The sequence below is a fragment of the Bos javanicus genome, chromosome 20, assembly GCF_032452875.1.
Source record: "Bos javanicus breed banteng chromosome 20, ARS-OSU_banteng_1.0, whole genome shotgun sequence".
Classification (NCBI taxonomy): Eukaryota; Metazoa; Chordata; class Mammalia; order Artiodactyla; family Bovidae; genus Bos; species Bos javanicus.
The window spans coordinates 28,604,857-28,625,552 of NC_083887.1; the positions used below are offsets into that span (position 1 = coordinate 28,604,857).

The window sequence follows — 20,696 nt, forward strand, 5'->3', positions numbered from 1 at the left end:
TAAAAAAGACAACAGTGGCCTTGACATAAACGGACATTTAAATGAAATTAATGTATAGGACATATTTGTTTGTCCCGCACAAATTTTTTTTTCAACATTGCAGTGTCATTTTCAATTGATTTTGGTAAAACTGGTTACAAAATATTTCAAAATTTGTAATCTACAAAAATGTCTACTGCTACAAAAGAGAATCAATATTCCAAATAGAGCATTTTAACAGTCAAGGCAAAAAGAAAAACTCATTAGGGAGGATAATAGCATATTTCACTATATATTATATTTGACTCAACTGAATTATATACACATATTAAAATGGCTAATGGCTAATAAATGTTTGTGTTGTAAAGCATTTTAGGTCAATTTAAAGGGGGTGAGTGACTGTATTTGGGTAATGACTAGATTAAACAAACAATGATTGGGGAGATCCACTTCTGGAAAGATGTAGTTGACATATTTCCCCCTATTCTGCTCCCTAAATATAGCTAACAACATTTTGCCTTGTTAAAAAACCAGAAAAATATTCTGAAATGTGAAGAGAAGAATGCAGACCAACTAGGAACTTTGGGACACAAGGTATGACACACCAATAAGATTCCTGATTTTTTCTTGTTGCCTCATATATTCCAGACTAGGTGCTACAGAAGCCAACAGCCTGGAAATACCAGTGAGTTCAGATCCAGGAAACTCTCTCCCATGAAAGAAATAATCTAGTAAGGCAGAAAAACATTTAGATAGTAACTGTTCTACTCCAGCCAAACACTACCACTGTGGCCCCACCCCCACAACCGGCACAAAAAGCTGAGTGGGGAGACGTTTACCCCACCTGGGGGGGTAACACCGGGAAGGGTAACAAGGCCCCCTTCTCACTCCTAGTGGAAGGCTGAAATCTCACTTCCATCCTAGAGGAACAAGGTACCCCTCCTTCCTTAGATGTCAGTGAAGGCAAAAGAATTCACAGTTCCGACTTCCTGACAGTAATGAGTAATCAGTAATCTTTCCCCACTAAAGTGTCTCACAGTACCTAAAGAATCCAAATTTCAATAAAAACCTCACTTGTTATTATATAAATCATGAACATCTCTCTTTGAATAAGAAAAAACAATCAACAGATGCTAATATCAAGATGAAAAGAGAATTATATGATGATAATTTTAAAGCAGCCATCATCAAAACACTTCAGTGAACATTTATGAACAAATGTAAAAATAATGAACAGAAAGCATCAGAAAATAAATAGAAGATATAAGGAAAACCCAGATAGAAATTTCACAACTGAAAAATGCAATAACTGAAATTTTAAAAGAAACTTAGTGGATAAGCTCAACAGCAAGATGGAGGTGACCGAAGAACAAATCAGTGATACTGAAGACAACAACAGAAATTACCCAGTCTATAACAAGGATAATGTAGACTAAAAAACATGGACAGAGACTTAGGGACCTGTGGGATGATGACAAAAGACAAACATTTGTGTCATTTGAGTGCCAGAAGGAAAACGGAAATAGTAGCACTTAAAAAGTACTCCAAGAAATAAATAATGGCTGAAACTTTCCCCAAATTTGGCAAGTGACATAAACCAACAGATTCAAGAAGCTGTGTAAATAACAAACCAAAAACCCGAAGAAGAAATATATGCCAAGACACACTGTAATCAATGCTGTGAAAACTAAGAATAAAAAAACAATCCTGAAAGCAGCAATATGGAAACACTTTACCTACTGAGGAAAAAAATGAATGACAGCAGATTTTTTATCGAAAACCGTGAAGGACAGACAAGTGCCACAGCATTTTTCAAATGCTGAAAATTCTGTAAATCTCGTGTTCTATGTCTGGTGAAATGATCCTTCAATAATGAAGTAGAAATCAAGAGGCATATTCTCAATGAGGCATAACTAAAAAACTGTCACTAGAAGGCCAACCCTAAAAGAATGATTTAAAAAAATTCTCTGAGAAGACAGGAATTGTAAAAGAAAAAATTCTGCAATATTATAAACAGAATAATGGCAAGAGTTAAAATATCAGTGAATACAGTCGACTTTCTTTTCCTTTTGACTTTTCTCTATTGTTTTTGATTATTAAAGCAAAAATCACATCATTTCCTGATCTGGTTGTCAGTGTAATGTAAATGTAAAGAAAATATTTAATATCCTTACATTATAAACAGGAGTATAAAGGGACATAAGAGAAGATAAAGTTTCTACACTTCACTTAAACTGGTGAAATGTCTGTATCAGTAAACTGTAATAAATTATATATTATGATACCTAGAGCAACCGCTAACAAAGATATAAAAAGCCATTTTGGATAAATCAAAATGGAGTGTAAAGCAATGTTCTAGTAACCCACAGGAATGCGAGAAAAAACGGAATGATGAAACAGTAAAGTAAAAGAATGGAAATATATGCCGTGTAAATCAAAAGAAAGTAGGAGTGCCAGTTCTCTCCAGAGTGATATACAGATTTACACTTATAATCCAATAAGATTTTATCCTGAAGATATTTACTAAACAATAAATAAATAAAGCAAAATTATTCTAAAATTTATTTGGAAAGGGAAAAAGAAAAGCTGAAATAATATTTAAAAATCAGGATAAAGTTGGAGGAATTGCTTCATTCAATTTTAAGATTTATTACACAACTGTTAACACAAGACTGTGTGGTTCTGACAGAAGGACAGATATACAGAAAAATGGAACAGCATAAAGAAATCAGAAATAGCCCCATACAAGTACTGCCAAAGAGTCTTTCAACAAATGTTGCTGGAGGAATTGATTATACAAATGATGACACGCATCTTAAACCACACATGTTTTGCAAAAATATCTCAAAATGGATGCCAAATTTCATTATAAGGCTTACACCTAAATCTTCCACAACCATGTTCATTAAGCACTATTCACAATGGCCAAGACGTGGAAGCAAAGCAAAAATCTGTTAACTTGATGAATTGGATAAACATAGTATAGCCATACTGTTGTTGCTGTTCAGTTGCCAAGTTGTGTCTGACTCTTTGCAATCCCATGGACTGCAGCACGCCAGGTTTCTCTGTCCATCACCATCTCCTGGAGTTTGCCCAAGTTCATGTCCAATGAATCAGTGATGCCATCCAACCATCTCATCCTCTGTCATCCCCTTCTCCTTCTGCCTTCAGTCTTTCCCAGCATCAGGGTCTTTTCCAATCAGTCAGCTCTTTGTATCAGGTGGCCAAAGTATTGGAGTTTCAGCTTCAGCATCAGTCCTTCCAAAGAATATTCAGGGTTGATTTCCTTTAAGATTAACTGGTTTGATCTCCTTACTTTTCAAGGGACTCTCAAGAGTCTTCTTCAGCACCACAGTTTGAAAGCATGAATTCTTTCGCGTTCTGCCTTATTGTTCAGCTCTCACACCCATACATGACCATTGGAAAGACCATAGCTTTGACTATACAGATTTGCTGGCAAAGCGATGTCCTTGCTTTTTAACACATTGTCTAGGTTTCTCATAGCTTGTCTTTCAAGAAGAAATTGTCAACTAATTTCATGGCTGCAGTCACCATCCACAGTGATTTTAGAGCCTAAGAGGAAATCTTTCACTGCTTCCACCTTTTCCTCTTCTATTTGCCATGAAGTCATGGGACTGGATGCCGTGATCTTAGTTTTTTAAATATTGAGCTTTAAGTTGGCTTTTTCACCTCTCCTCCTTCACCCTCATCAAGAGGCTCTTTAGTTCTTCTTCAGTTTCTGCCATTAGAATGGTATCATCTACATATCTGAGCTTGTTGTTATTTCTCATGGAAATCTTGATTCCAGCTTGTAATTCATCCAGTTTCCCATTTCACATGATGTGCTCTATGTAGAAGTTAAATAAACAGGGTGACAATAAAAAGCATTGCTGTACTCCTTTCTCAATCCTGAACCAGTTGTTTCATACAGGGTTCTGACTGTTGCTTCTTGACCAGTATACTAGCTGTGAGAACTCCACGAATTGTATAAACAGCATAGCCATACAATGCGATTTATTCAGCTTTAAAAGAGAAGGAAATCCTGTTTCCTGCTACAACATGGATGAACCTTGAGGACATTATGCTAAGTGAAATGAGTCAGTCACAAACACTGTATGATTTCACTTCTGTGAGGTATCTAAAATTGTCAAATCCATAGGAAAAAAGGAGAATCATGGTTACTAGGGGCTGGGGAGGAGGGAGGAAAGAAGGTTTATTTGAGAGTACAGAGTTTTAGTCTTGCAAGATGAAAAAGTTCAGACCTTTGTAACAACAATATGAGTATACCTAATACTACTAAACTGTACTCTTAAAAATGGATAAGGTGGCAAATTTTATGTACTTTTAAAAAAAACTACAGTGAACAAACTTACAGGCAAAAAAATAACCTATGAATCCTTTAGTAGAAAAATAGGAGAAAATCTTTGGAACCTAGGGCTTGGTAAAGAGTACACAGAAATGATATCAAAAGTACAATCTGTAAAAGAAAAAAATGGTTAATTATGATCCATCAAAAATATAAACCTTTACTCTGCAAAAGACGTTTTTAAGAAGATGAAAAGACAAACCACACTGGGTGAAAATATTTGCAAGTCACGTATCTGGCCAAGGACTCATTTAGAAAATATAAAGAACCCTCAAAACTCAATACTAACAACAAAACAAACAATCCAAGTAGAAAATGAGCAAAAGGCATGAAGAAGCATTTCACAGAAGAGTACATATAAATGGTAAATAAGTACATACAAAGGTGTTCAACATCACTAGTTATTATGGAAATAAAGATCACAAAGAGCTATCACTACATACGTATGAGAATAGCTAAAATAAAAAATATTGACAATACAGACGCTGACACAGATGCACAGAATGAGATCTTATATATTGTTTGTAGGAATGTACAGACCTGGAGAATCCCATGGGCGGAGGAGTTTGGTAGGCTGCAGTCCATGGGGTCGAGAAGAGTCGGACACGACTGAGCGACTTCACTTTCACTTTTCACTTTCATGCATTGGAGAAGGAAATGGCAACCCACTCCAGTGTTCTCGCCTGGAGAATCCCAGGGACCGGGAAGCCTGGTGGGCTGCCGTCTATGGGGTCGCACAGAGTCGGACACGACTGAAGCGACTTAGCAGCAGCACAGACACTGAAAGATGGTGCAGCAGTCTCTTAAAAATAATAAACATGACACAGCAACCACATGCCTAGGCATTTATCTCAAAGGAATGAAAACATAGGTTCACACTAAAAACCAGTACATGACTGTATACAGCAGCTTTAATTATCGTAGCCTGAAACTGAAAGCAACTAAATTGTTTTGCAAGGGTAACTATTGATATTTAAGCAATCTGCACTACATCCACACCATGGAATATTGCTTAGAAATAAAAAGGAACAAATATGCAACAACTTAGATGGATTTCAAGGTTTGCAGTTAATTATGTAACTAATTATGCTGAGTGAAGAAGCCCGTCTCAAAAGGTCTGATTACATTTCTATGAAATTCTTGAAATGAGAAGATGATAAAGATGGAAAACAAACTAATGTTTGCAATGACAGTAAAGAGGTAGAACTAAGATACTTGTAATGATGTCTTACTTTTGTATCTCAGTGTTTACATGAACCTTGTTGTTGTTCAGTCCCTAAATCTTGTCCAAATCTGCTACCCCATGGACTGTAGCATGCTGGGCTCCTCTGTCCTCCACTGTCTCCCAGAATTTGCTCAAATTCATGTCCACTGAGTCAGTGAAGACTAGAGATCTCTTCAGGAAAATTAGAGATACCAAGGGAACAATTCATGCAAAGATGGGCTTAATAAAGGACAGAAATGGTATGGACCTAACAGAAGCAGAAGATATTAAGAGGTGGAAAGAATCCACAGAAGAACTATACAAAAAAGATCTTCACGATACAGATAATCACAATGGTGTGATCACTCACCTAGAGCCAGACCTCCTGGAATGTGAAGCCAAGTGGGCCTTAGGAAGCGTCACTACTAACAAAGCTAGTGGAGGGGAAGGAATTCCAGTTGAGCTATTTCAATCCTAAAAGATGATTCTGTGAAAGTGCTGCACTCAATATTCCAGCAAATTGGAAAACTCAGCAGTGGCCACAGGACTGGAAAAGGTCAGTTTTCATTCCAGTCCCAAAGAAAGGCAATGCCAAAGAATGCTCAAACTACCGCACAATTGCACTCATCTCACACGCTAGTAAAGTAATGCTCAAAATTCTCCAAGCCAGGCTTCAACAATAAGTGAATGTGAACTTCCAGATGTTCAGGCTGGTTTTAGAAAAGGCAGAGGAACCAGAGATGAAATTGCCAACATCCACTGGATCATCGAAAAAGCAAGAGAGTTCCAGAAAAACATCTATTTCTGCTTTATTGACTATGCCAAAGCCTTTGACTCTGTGGGTCACAGTAAACTGGAAAATTCTGAAAGAGATGGGAATACCAGACCACCTGACCTGCTTCTTGAGAAATCTGTATACAGGTCAGGAAGCAACAGTTAGATTTCGCAGAAGGGGACAACAGAAGATGAGATGACTGGATGTTATCACCGACTTATGGGTTTGGGTGGACTCCAGGAGTTGGTGATGGACAGGGCAGCCTGGTGTGCTGTGGTTCATGAGGTCGCAAAGAGTCCAACATGACTGAGCAACTAAACTAAAAATATTTACAATATTGTAGTGGTTTTGGCATACATTGACATGAGTCAGCCATGGGTGTACATGTGTTCTCCATCCTGAACCCCTCTGCCACCTCCCTACTGATCCCTCCCTCAGGGTCATCCCAGTGCACCAGTCCTGAGCACCCTGTCTCATGCACCAAACCTGGACTGGCGGTCTATTTCTCATGTGGTAATACAAGTGTTTCAGTGCTATTCTCTCAAATCGTCTCACCCTTGCCTTCTCCATAGGGTCCAAAAGTCTGTTCTTTACATCTCTGTCTCTTTTGTGGTCTCGCATATAGGGTCATTGTTACCATCTTTCTAAATTCCATATATATGTGTTAATATACTGTTCTGATGTTTTTCTTTCTGACTTACTTCACTCTGTATAATAGGCTCCAGTTTCATCCACCTCATTAGAACTGATTCAAATGTATTCTTTTTAATGGTTGAGTAATACTCCATTGTGTATATGTACCACAGCTTTCTTATCCATTCATCTGCTGATGGACATCTAGGTTGCTTCCATGTCCTGGCTATTATAAACAGTGCTGCAGTGAACATTGGGGTACACATGTCTCTTTCCCTTCTGGTTTCCTCAGTGTGTATGCCCAGCAGTGGGATTGCTGGATCATAAGGCAGTTCTATTTCCAGTTTTTTAAGGAATCTCCACACTGTTCTCCATAGTGGCTGTTCTAGTTTGCATTCCCACCAACAGTGTAAGAGGGTTCCCTTTTCTCCACACCCTCTCCAGCATTTATTGCTTGTAGACTTTTAGATCGCAGCCATTCTGACTGGTGTGAGAGGGTACCTCAGAGTGGTTTTGATTTGCATTTCTCTGGTAATGAGTGATGTTGAGCATCTTTTCATGTGTTTGTTATCCATCTGTATGTCTTCTTTGGAAAAATGTCTGTTTAGTTCTTTGGCCCATTTTTTGATTGGGTCATTTATTTTCCTGGATTTGAGCTGCATGAGCTCCGTGTATATTTTTGAGATTAGTTGTTTGTCAGTTGCTTCATTTGCTATTATTTTCTCCCAATCTGAAGGCTGTCTTTTTACCTTGCTTATAGTCTCCTTCATTGTGCAAAAGCTTTTCAGTTTAATTAGGTCCCATTTGTTTATTTTTGCTTTTATTTCCATTACTCTGGTATGGGCCATAGAGGATCCTGCTGTGATTTATGCCAGAGAGTGTTTTGCCTATGTTTTCTTCTAACTCACAACTTTTAAGTGTGCTTTTTTCTTCAGTTGACAGCAGTTATACAAAAGATAGAAATTATTTATAAATAATATATATAATATAATTTGCATATATAAATTATATATAAATAATTTCTATTAAATCTCTCATTGTTCTCCACCAGAGCTACAAGAGCCAGTTTAGCTTTCTGCTGACAAGAAAAAAATGTTATTTTATTTTGGAAATAAATCCATAATCAAGGTTCAATCAAAACGTTGCCCATTTATAAAAATATATCTGCACACACAAAATACGAGAGTGTATATATATATATGTATATATATATTACCATTCGTGTCACCTCCCTATCCTAATTACATTCACTCATGTATTTGTTTCTTTGAATAGGGGTTCTGGGGCCATTATAGTAGCTGTCATGTGGAGCAGGAGATAAGGGTGATCAACCAGGGTTCACAGTGATTATAGTGGCAGGAGACAGTTTGTGGCTAAGACAGTATTCAGCACTCTAAGTTTGCAAGTGAGACAGACACCAGTCTCTTGATGACACTCTTCTAGGTCAGATAGCTCAGAAAGCATTAAAATTCTGAGTTAAGAAATATTCTGTCTTAAAAACGTCTCCTGAAATTCTGAAAACAATGATCAAATTATAGTCTAATTTTGCTTTCAGTGATGCACTGAAGTTTCCTTAACTGGTGCAAAGAAAAATCTTTAGTTAAATTAAAAAAAAAAGAGTTAAAGCTCTATAAAATATGTATATTTTATCTAAAGAGAAATAAAAGTTTTGTGCTCTTTTAAAATGTTACAAAAGTATATGAAGAAATGACAGAAATAATACAAATTTATATGGAGAAAACCACAATTTACAAAACTGGTTCTTATTTATGGATATTAGATTTCTGGTTTCACACCTATTAAGTGGTGTCTTGCTATTTTCTATGGTATTGTTTGGATTTAATTCATGGTGAAAGTACAGTCTGGGTTCATGATGCAAAAATGTGTACATTAAAGTCAGTTGTAGAAAGAAATGATATTCCTTTGTTAATTGGCAGCAGACATTGTATTATTTGGGGTACTTCTGAAAGAGATGGGAATACCAGACCACCTGACCTGCCTCTTGAGAAACCTATATGCAGGTCAGGAAGCAACCGTTCGAACTGGACATGGAACAACAGACTGGTTCCAAATAGGAAAAGGAGTACGTCAAGGCTGTATATTGTCACCCTGTTTATTTAACTTATATGCAGAGTACATCATGAGAAACGCTGGGCTGAAAGAAGCACAAGCTGGAATCAAGATTGCCAGGAGAAATATCAATAACCTCAGATATGCAGATGACACCACCCTTGTGGCAGAAAGTGAAGAGGAACTCAAAAGCCTCTTGATGAAAGTGAAAGCAGAGAGTGAAAAAGTTGGCTTAAAGCTTAACATTCAGAAAACTAAGATCGTGGCATCTGGTCCCATCACTTCATGGGAAATAGATGGGGAAACAGTGGAAACAGTGAAAAACTATTTTTCTGAGCTCCAAAATCACTGCAGATGGTGACTGCAGCCATGAAATTAAAAGACGCTTACTCCTTGGAAGGAAAGTTATGGCCAACTTAGATAGCATATTCAAAAGCAGAGACATTACTTTGCCAACAAAGGTCCATCTAGTCACAGCTATGGTTTTTCCAGTGGTCATTATGGATGTGAGAGTTGGACTGTGAAGAAGGCTGAGCACCGAAGAATTGATGCTTTTGAACTGTGGTGTTGGAGAAGACTCTTGAGAGTCCCTTGGACTGCAAGGAGATCCAACCAGTCTATCCTAAAGGAGATCAGCCCTGGGTGTTCTTTGGAAGGAATGATGCTAAAGCTGAAACTCTGATACTTTGGCCACCTCATGCGAAGAGTTGACTCATTGGAAAAGACTCTGATGCTGGGAGGGATTGGGGGCAGGAGGAGAAAGGGATGACAGAGGATGAGATGGCTGGATGGCGTCACCGACTCGATGGACGTGAGTCTGAGTGAACTCTGGGAGTTTGTGATGGACAGGGAGGCCTGGCATGCTGCGATTTATGGGGTTGCAAAGAGTCGGACACGACTGAGTGACTGAACTGAGCTGAACCTGACTTTAAACCATGTGAAATGTGTCTATCATTCTTACTTTTCTGTTTTAATCATAGAAATTTGCCAAAGTACTAATTATTTTGTATCTGTGCCCCTACCATTGTGGACTAAATGGGCCCCGATTACATAATACGTTTCAGAAAAGAAATCAGTATCCATAGGATTGAGTCTAGGCTGGAAACTTCTTAAGCCAAATGAGACATTAAAAGACAGGCACCCTTATACTGGAGAGACTTGAGAAAGAATGTTGCCAAATGAATGGACTATGACACAGTTGAATTGCAAAATCCTGTGATCTGTGGCAAACAGTTGACTTTTATGAGTTTTGAACCACTGAGAATCAAACAAAAACTTAACGTGTTCATTTTCTACCTGGCTTTCCTTTTACACCACATAGAATTCGGTAGAGTTTACTAATTTATACCTAGCAAAACTGTTGTAAACTAGTTATCTAGTGAGGGAGAAAGCTGGGCATCAGCCAGTCCTTTACTTTAGCCTCAGAAACCTCAAGGACTTACCTTTGGGGAAGGAAATTAAGGTGTTTAAGAGAGATCATAATTTGAAGCTGGGTTGTTTTCTTAGAATTAGGTCACAGTTGGGTTGGGCTGAGTGAAAGGCATCCATGTATTCCCGTGTTTCTTCCCAGGCTCCATGCTCACGTGCTTGGTTTCTAAGCCCTGTCTGACTCTGCGACCCCAAGGACTGTAACCCACCAGGGTCCTCTGTCCGTGGGACTTATTCTGGCAAGAGTAGTGGAGTGGGTTGACATCCTACTCCAGGGGATCTTCTCAACCCACAGAACAAATCCAGCATCGTCTCCTGCTTTGCAGGCGGATTCTTTACTGCTGAGCCACCAGGGAAGTCCCAGGCTCTCTCCCATTCCAAATTCTAGTTTTGTGTGTCTTGAAAGACAGAATAGGAATAGCAAGAATGTGGGAATTAAATTCTTGTATTTAAGTGATACAGAGCATTCTTTTCACTTCATTTCATATCCTCTTCTGTGACAATACCAAGAGCATTTTTGCAATGTTACTGAAATTTTCTTTGCTCATTTTTCAGTGTGTGTTTATAAAAGGCCCTCAGCACCACTTAAGATTCAATTAACATTGTTATGAAAAATATTTTATGTACATTATTTCATTCAAATCATGGGAATGACTGTAAATGCTCTGAGAAAGGCTTGTTTATGCCTTCCACAAGCAATTATTGAGGATTTACTTTGCTCAGTAGGGTGCTAGCCACTGGGAATACACAGATGAAAGAAGCAGGTCCTAAAGAATTTACAGGCTAGAGCTGGGGGCGGTGGGGAGGAATTAAGCAGCAATTTTCAGTACAATGTGAAAAATGCTTTCTTCTTTGCTGAAAACTTTCTGGACAAGAAAAGAAAATAAAATACAGAAGAGGTCTTATCTAGGTAGCCTTCATTAAAATGGAATTACCCTCCCAAAGGCTTTAGTGCAAAAATGAATACCTTCTCAAAAATTCTCAATTTTGACAATTCGTGACAGTTTTTCAGAGTTCAGGCTCTGGTTTGTCCCTCTAACTTCCTTTTTAGGCTATGATGATGCTGCCTCAGCTGTACTGCCTGGGTTAATTGCCACTATTTTGGGGACAGACCTGGCACCATGAATCTTGGAAGAGGCTTCTGCTTTCTTTCTGATTCATTCTAAGATGTGGAATAGTTTCCTTTCTCTTTATTCATCATGACATAGAAAATATTTCCCAGATGTTATTGAAGGCTTGACCATACTGGAAGGGAAATATCACATAAAATAATTTATAATTATTCAATGATAAGCCCTATACTACAGAGTTCTTACCTAACTTCATTCCTGCTTAAATCCAGCCTGCCTCTACCAATAGCACTCCCAGTGTCTCTCTTAGAGCCCAGGCTGCATGTCCAAAATGTTTAGAGAAGATGAAAGCTTTTCAAACTTTTCTGCCTGTGGCACACCACTGCAGGTTGATTTTCTTCCCCAGAATTAACATCTTACCAGTATGACTGACTGTACAATAATTCATTGAGGGAAAATTCCACTCTTGCTCATAAAACAATACAGCCAAACAATCCCATAGTAGTGTGAGATCAGTATATTTCCTGAATTCTGAATTGTAATAATGTGATATGTGGATCACAATAAACTGTGGAAAATTCTGAAAGAGATGGGAATACCAGACCACCTGATCTGCCTCTTGAGAAATTTGTATGCAGGTCAGGAAGCAACAGTTAGAACTGGACATGGAACAACAGACTGGTTCCAAATAGGAAAAGGAGCTCGTCAAGGCTGTATATTGTCACCCTGCTTATTTAACTTATATGCAGAGTACATCATGAGAAACGCTGGACTGGAAGAAACACAAGCTGGAATCAAGATTGCTGGGAGAAATAGCAATAACCTCAGATATGCAGATGACACCACCCTTATGGCAGAAAGTGAAGAGGAACTCAAAAGCCTCTTGATGAAAGTGAAAGCAGAGAGTGAAAAAGTTGGCTTAAAGCTCAACATTCAGAAAACGAAGATCATGGCATCCGGTCCCATTACTTCATGGGAACTAGATGGGGAAACAGTGGAAACAGTGTCAGATTTTGTTTTTCTGGGCTCCAAAATCACTGCAGATGGTGACTGCAGCCATGAAATTAAAAGATGCTTACTCCTTGGAAGGAAAGTTATGACCAACCTAGATAGCATATTCAAAAGCAGAGACATTACTTTGCCAACAAAGGTCTGGCTAGTCAAGGCTATGGTTTTTCCTGTGGTCATGTATGGATGTGAGAGTTAGTTAGACTGTGAAGAAGGGTGAGCGCCGAAGAATTGATGCTTTTGAACTGTGGTGTTGGAGAAGACTCTTGAGAGTCCCTTGGCCTACAAGGAGATCCAACCAGTCCATTCTGAAGGAGATCAGCCCTGGGATTTCTTTGGAAGGAATGATGCTAAAGCTGAAACTGCAGTACTTTGGCCACCTGATGCGAAGAGTTGACTCATTGGAAAAGACTCTGATGCTGGGAGGGATTGGGGGCAGGAGGAGAAAGGGACGACAGAGGATGAGATGGCTGGATGGCATCACTGACTCGCTGGACGTGAGTCTGAGTGAACTCCGGGAGTTGGTGATGGATAGGGAGGCCTGGTGTGCTGTGATTCATGGGGTCGCAAAGAGTCGGACACGACTGAGTGACTGATCTGATCTGACCTGATACCTTGTCAAAAACAGTCATATTCAGGATGGGATACATGGAATTCACTGCATTTCCATTTTGGGTCTCTTCCCATCAAAAACAAACAAAGAAAACTAAATTTAGCGTCTTATTTCAGCAAGATTCTTCCTGTTTGCTGTGTGTAAAAATGAAACCAACAACACGAAAGTGAACAAAATGGAACTTTGAAGGATCTAGGGAACTGTAACAAACTCATCATCAAAAAATGATGAGCATCATATTAGTTTGCTAGCCTAAACTATCCTGGGTATAACAGGTAGGATAATAATATAAGAAGAATAAATGGGTATGTACATGAATAGTCAACTATTCATATGCTCATACATTCAAGAATGCACACTGGAATGTGCATTCTTGGTCTTGGGATGGACCAAATGCCTGGAATGGTTCTTGGTCTGGGAGACAGAGGGGCAATTAAATATGTACGTCATGGAATTTAGCTTCTGGGGGAAGATAGATAAACTAAGAGGCAAATAAAAAATACATTAACTGGGATTAATACATGCTATAAAAATAAAGTAGATGATGAAAGATTAACTTGTGCTTTTATTTGAGATATACTGGTTAGAAGTCTTTTCTAGAGGAAGTCCATACAGAGACCAGACATGCCCAGGAGTCCTGTGCTCCAGGACAGAATGACAGAATGAAGGATAAAAAGCACCTAGACCCAAAGATAATAATGTGCTTGATGTGTCCAGTGAGTAGTAGCAAGAAGTTCAGTATAGCCAGAATAGACTGAATGTGGATGAAGGGTAGGAAATAAGGGATAAAATTAGCCAAGGAACACATAGGGCATAGAGAGAATTTTAATTTTATTCTCAGTCACGTGAAAGTTAGAATTAGGTACAGCTGCAAATGATGAAAAATTTATATTTAGACTAGCTTCTGAAAGACAGAAGATTGCTTGTCTTTCATATAAAGACATCAATATACAGGCATCAAAAATTTCAAAAAATTGGCAGGGTCATAGCTCCTTCTATCTTGCTCTTCAGTTATGCTCAGAATGGCTTTTAGCCTCAGGAACTGAGATGACTGAAGGAGCTCCAGCTATCAACTCTGCATTTCAATAATCAGAAAGTACAAGGGAACAAAGAAAATGCTTCTACAGTTAAGTCCCCTACATACAAATGTTGCAAAATTTCAGACGTGAACGTGTGTTCAAATGTCCAATCATATAAGTTAGTTCATGCATCTAGTGTACATTGTCACATGCATTCATCCTCTACAAGTAGTTGCGCTTTTGTGTATTTTATTATACAGTATTTTATTAGAGTGGGGCTTTCCTTGTGGCTTAGATGGTAAAGAATCTGCCTGCAGTGTGGGAGATCTAGGTTCAATCCCTGGGCTGGGAAGATCCCCTGGAGAAGGGAATAGCTACCTACTCCAGTATTTCTGCCTAGAGAATTCCATGGACAGAGGAGCCTGGCAGGAAATAGTCAGTGGTGTTGCAAAGAGTCAGACGTGACTGAGCAACTAACACACACACACTGTTGTATAGAGTGCAGTAGTACCAGATCTTTATTTGAAGCCCAGGATGTCCAGAAGCAAGTGTAAAAGCAGCAGTGATGTAGCTGGTACTGCTAAGAAGCATCAGCAGTTGTTCTGTACTACTGCATTCTTCAAGGTACTGTACTGTGTAAAAATATTGTAAACCTATTACAGTACGGTACTAAATAGCCGATTGTGCTAGGTGGGTACCTAGGCTAACTGTTGGATGAACAAATTGGACTTACGAAAGTGCTCTTGGAATGGAACTCGTTCCTATGAAAGGGACTTACTCTATTTATAAAGTTATATCCCAAAAAGTGCTCAAGATATTTTTAAATTAAAAATACACTTGACTTAAATGCTGTTTTAGTTTCTGGTGTATGGCAAAGTCATTCAGTTATAAATACATACACATTTTTTTTTTCCATGATGGTTTATTTCAGGTTATTGAATACAGTTTCCTGGGCTATACAGTAGTAGGTCCAATGGTTTATCTATTTCATATATAATAGCTTGTATCTGCTAATTCCAAACTCCTAGTTTATCCCTGCCCCATGCACTTTCCCCCTTGGTAACCGTAAGTTTGCTTTCTATGTCTGTGAATCTGTTTCTATGTCATAAATAAGTTCATTTGTGTCCTGTCTCAGATTCCACACACAAGTGATATCATACAGTATTTGCCTCTTTCTGACTCAGTATGCTAATCTCTAGGTCATGTATGCTGCTGCAAACGGCATTATTTCATTATTTTTTAAGGCCAAGTAGTAGTATTCCTCTACTATTCCTCTACTACTAAGATATTATACCACATCTTCTTTATCCATTCATCTGTAGGAGGACATTTAGGTTGCTACCATGTCTCAGCTATTACAGTGCTGCTATGAACACTGGAGTACATATATCTTTTTTTTCCAGATATATGCCCAGGAGTAGGATTGGTGGATCATATGGCAACTTTATTTTTAGTTGTTTTAAGGAACTTCCATACTGTTTTCCACAGTGACTGCACCAATGTATGTTTCCATCAACACTGTGGGAAGGTGCTTTCTCCACACTCTCTCCAGCATTTGTTTTTTAATGATGGCCATTCTGATTAGTATGTGGTGGTACTTCATTGTAGTCTGATCTGCATTTCTCTAATAATTAGTGACGGCCATCTGTATGTCTTCTTAAGAGAAACGTCTGTTTAGGTCTTCTGCCCATTTTTGGATTCGATTGTTTGTGTTTTTTCTGCTATTGAGTTGTATGAGCTATTTGTATATTTTGGAAATTATACCTTTGTAGGTTGCATGGTTTGCAAATGTTTTCTCCTAGTCCGTAGGTTGTCTTTTTGCTTAGCTTATGGTTTCCTTTGCTGTGCAAAAGCTTGTAAGTTTTGATAAAGTTCTACTGTTTATGTTTGCCTTTATTTTTAGTCTTGGAGACTGACGTAAAAAACATTTCTATGATTTATGTCAGAGAATGTTTTGCCTATGTTCTCATCTAGGAGTGTTATGGCATCAAGGCGTAATGACATTTCACTGAATAAAACCTTGTCTGATGGCCACACCTATCTCTGAGAGAAAGTAGAAGACGTAGTGTTCATTCTAGACATTTGTGAATACACTAAGGGTTAAACTCTCAAAGAAGAATGGCAAATAGGTATTTTCTTATGTCAGAAACACACAGGCTCTGACGTAAGAGTCACAGGATGATGCTGAGCAGAAGCATGGCATGACCTGATTTACATTATTAAAGGATTGCTTTGACTGCTGTGTGGAGAATGGAGGATAGCAAATGTTGAAGCAGGGAGACGAGCTGAAAGTGTACAATAGTTATCTAAATTCTTTAAGGTCACCTTAGTTACGGTTTCCCTGGTGGCTCAGATGGTAAAGAATCTGCCTGCAATGCAGGAGACCAGGGTTTGATTCCGGGGTCAGGAAGATCCCCTGGAGAAGGGAATGGCAATCCACTCCAGTACTCTTGCCTGGAGAATTTGAATTCCATGGACTGAGGAGCCCAGCAGGCTACAGTCCATGGGGTCACAGAGAGACACGACTGAGAGACTAACACTTTCACTAGTTATGGTTTAATAGATACATATATTCAATCTTTGTAGAGTTTACTTTGGAACAAGCCAAATACCAGTTGTTGGTGTTAATTCCCCAAGTTTATATTTCCTTAATTATTCACTTAAAACTTGCTTCAAAAACAGGGTAAAGTCAATTGACAATACAGAAGTCTTTTTCTGAACCCTATTCTAATGAGGTGCACATCAAATCTCATTGATAGGAAATTCTATCTGTGTATTAAAAATATAAACTAGTTTTATGGTAAACTAAAATTATGATAAAACAAATTAATGTATGTTTGGTGATATTAGCAGTCTTTAGAGAAATCACTGAAATCAATCTGAAACACTGCAGAGTACAATCTTGGTACAAAGCATTTTGCCGTCATTCTCCTGCCAGTCTACATGGATTAGAATTTGAAATATTATTTCCACTTAGTACAAATCTCTTTCAGGTTCTCCTATTCTAATCTGTTCTCCTGCATGAGAATGCAGGCAATGGTTGAGAGTGAGATAAAGACAAAGAGAAGGAAGGAATAAAGGAAGGAAGAGAGAAAAAGAAAGAAAAGATGATAGTCATCCTTAAGGAAGGAAGGTCATGGCTAAAAGGCAGCAAAGACGATAATCTGGCAAGGTTACTAACAGTTTTGACTGTTTTCCTACTATTTTTCATATTAATAATTCTTACCAAATTTTTAAAATAACATATGTCTTTTTTTTTGACCGAGGAGAGTCATTATGCTCTGCCTCTGAGCTGACACATCTTCCACCTTGGCTGGAAAAAATGCAGTTTGTGTGCATGCTTGAGGGCAAGGTAGAAGGAGAGAAAAATAGAAAGTAAGAAAATCAGCCAGGAAACAAGTCATTATTTTTTCATCAGCTAAAGAGCATTAAACTTGATTTCTGAAAAGGCTTGTGTTTGGTGTCTTGATATCAAGGCCAGCTGTCTGTGCAGTGGTCTGATTTGAGGGGTATAAGGAAAATTCCACTAATTATAAAAATTACCTACACTCCTTCAGTGAAATGATTGATCTGGCAAAGCACCATTTAGAAAGTCAGGGGCATTTAAGAAGACACCAAAAATCAGTTTTCTAAGGGGCAGTTTTGTAGATGATGCAGTGCCTGCCTATATATAGGCTAGGAAGAATAATGTTTCAATATTTTTATACTTCATTTTAGTATACTTTGGGGCTTACCAGAATTATATCAAGAAGCTGTTCAATAAACAAAGTACAAGAAATCAGTATCAAACTTATGCCATAAAGTTGGATCTACAAGGACCAGGTAAATTTAAGTTGACAAGAACAATCCCCACAGTCTAAGAATGGTTAGGAACTTAAATGCAGTAGTTGCTTCAGAATCTTGATAGAGTCATAATGGATTGTCAGAGAATTAGACTTCCCAAAGTTTTATTTCCTTCTTATTCTGCTATAAATGTTTGTATATAATGCAAAAACACCCAAGTTCATGAATCCAGGGACAGTATAGGTCAATTACCTCACAGTTATAAATTAAACAATATCAAAGTGGCGTATTTTTATGAAAGCCTGGCTTTCTAAAAAAAAAAACAAAACTGAAATGGGCAGTCAAACTCCTGATTATGTTTCATGTAGCAGTTGGACAAAAGTAGAAAATATTCATTCTAGGAATAAAAATTCAGGTATTTAATAATACAATTTTTCCGTGTCTTTAAAATGTCTCTTTGGAAGAATATGAAATATTGCAGGAACTGAAACTTGATAATTATAATGTTTATCAAGGAAAAGTTCACCATATGTTATCAAAATGCTAAGTGGGAATTCAACTTTAATGAGTCATAGATGATTGATTTACTTGAATTTACTCATTTTGTAGAGAAAGAGAAAAATACACTCTTGTATGTTACTTCTAGTGATCCCATGCTGAGGTACCAATATGAAGAGTGGGAAACGACTCCTAATTTGAGTTCTTTTTATATGATCATAGAGTAAGCATTTGATTACAACTAAGGGAAGGAAAAGGTAGAAACTCAATGGACAAAAAGTATTTTTAACTACTGAATAATTAATGGAGACATTTGTCAAGGAGAAAAAAGTGTAAAGAAATGTACAGAGATAAGAAGTACAAGGCAAAATCAAGGAATGCTAAAAATTGTAACACCAATTACTAGAAGGAAGGATAGAAAGAGGAGACTGGGAGTTAAGTGTTGGTTAATGAACCTACAAAAGTAAATTAGATCCATAATATGAAAAATCTTAAAATCTTAAGGAGTCAATTAAGAGCTTACTGATAGAACGCAATTATTATTCTTTAAATTATGTACCTTAATTTGGGATAGTCAAAGTAATGGGAGCCACCTAAATTAATATCTCCCAACATATCTTTCAAAACTATACAAACCAACAATGATAACAAAGAAAACCACACAAATCCCAAGCCTTCAGTGTATGTGGAAAACAGAGGACGCTACCACTTCAACTTGCCTGTAAGCAGAAAAATAAGAGCCACTTTGAGATGAGCTGTTCCTTGAGTTCCTACCAAATGTTTGCATGCAGTAAAGGGTAGACATCTTGAAAAAACTGTCTGGAAGATAGGAGAAGGAAATAGAGGGCCTAATATTGAACTAGGAAGATAGGAGAAGGAAATAGAGGGCCTAATATTGAACTAAGATCACCACCATAAAAAGGAAGGCTATACTAAGTGCTAAAATACTGCCAAAAAACTCTTGTATATTAGAGTGCTGGCTATAGATAAAGGACTCAAAAGTATGCAGTTTAGAAAGTTATTTCTTCTGTGAAAAATAGGATAGAAAGGAAGAGAGGAGCAGACTCTGGAAATTGTACACAGGGAGAGAAAAAGGAGCAAGTATGGAGAAATTTTGAAAGACACAACAGAAACAATAAACTCAAAACACAAATATTGCCCCCAAAGTGCCATACTGTTAATAATACTGCATTATCCTATACTGAAAAATGGGCAGTGGAGAGTCACTTTTTGACTAAGAATATTCTAGACCACCATAAACCAGTAGCTTTGCTCATAAAATGCAATGCAAATGAATTTGATCTCCACAAAGCTATTATAAGACCACAGTTTAGTTCAGTTCAGTCCCTCAGTCATGTCTGATTCCTTGTGACCCCATGAACCGCAGCATGCCAGGCCCTCTGTCCATCACCAACACCTGGAGTCCACCCAAACCCATGTCCTTTGAGTCAGTGATGCCATCCAGCCATCTCATCCTCTGTCATCCCCTTCTTCTCCTGCCCTCAATCTTTCCCAGCATCAGGGTCTTTTCAAATGAGAGCTCTTCACATCAGGTAGCCAAGTATTGGAGTTTCAGCTTCAACATGAGTCCTTCCAATGAATACCCAGGCCTGATCTCCTTTAGGATGGACTGGTTGGATCTCCTTGCAGTCCAAGGGACTCTCAAGAGTCTTCTCCAACACCACAGTTCAAAAGCATCAATTCTTTGGTGCTCAGCTTTCTTTATAGTCCAACTCACACATCCATACATTACTACTGGAAAAACCATAGCCTTGACTAGACAGACTTTTGTTGACAAAGTAATGTCTCTGCTTTTTAATATGCTGTCTAGGTTGGTCATAACTTTCCTTCCAAGGAGTAAGCATCTTTTAATTTCATGGCTGCAGTCACCATCTGCAGTGATTTTGGAGCCCCCCAAAATAAAGTCAGCCACTGTTTCCCCATCTATTTACCATGAAGTGATAAGACCACAAATGAGAATTAAACTGTTATAGCTAATGAAATACACACACATGTATGTACACACATACACACATCACAGAAGGAAACTAGACAATATTCTGAAATAAAATATTCCCAACATTTGTTAATATAACAAAATCCCAATAATAGTGAACTAGAAATTTTAAAAAGAACAGAACTGTACCAAACCTATAAAGAAATAAAATGATGATTGATCTGAAAAAAGGAAATAGAAAATAGAGGAAAATAATATAAGACTAAATTATAAGATACCTCAGAAATAAAACT

At 37.9% G+C, this 20,696-nt stretch overlaps 1 protein-coding gene across 7 annotated transcripts in view; it reads left to right on the plus strand.

Annotated features, from left to right (window-relative positions):
- EMB (embigin) overlaps positions 1 to 20,696 on the plus strand; it is a 167,291-nt gene that overhangs the window by 131,159 nt on the left and 15,436 nt on the right. The window lies entirely within an intron of this gene.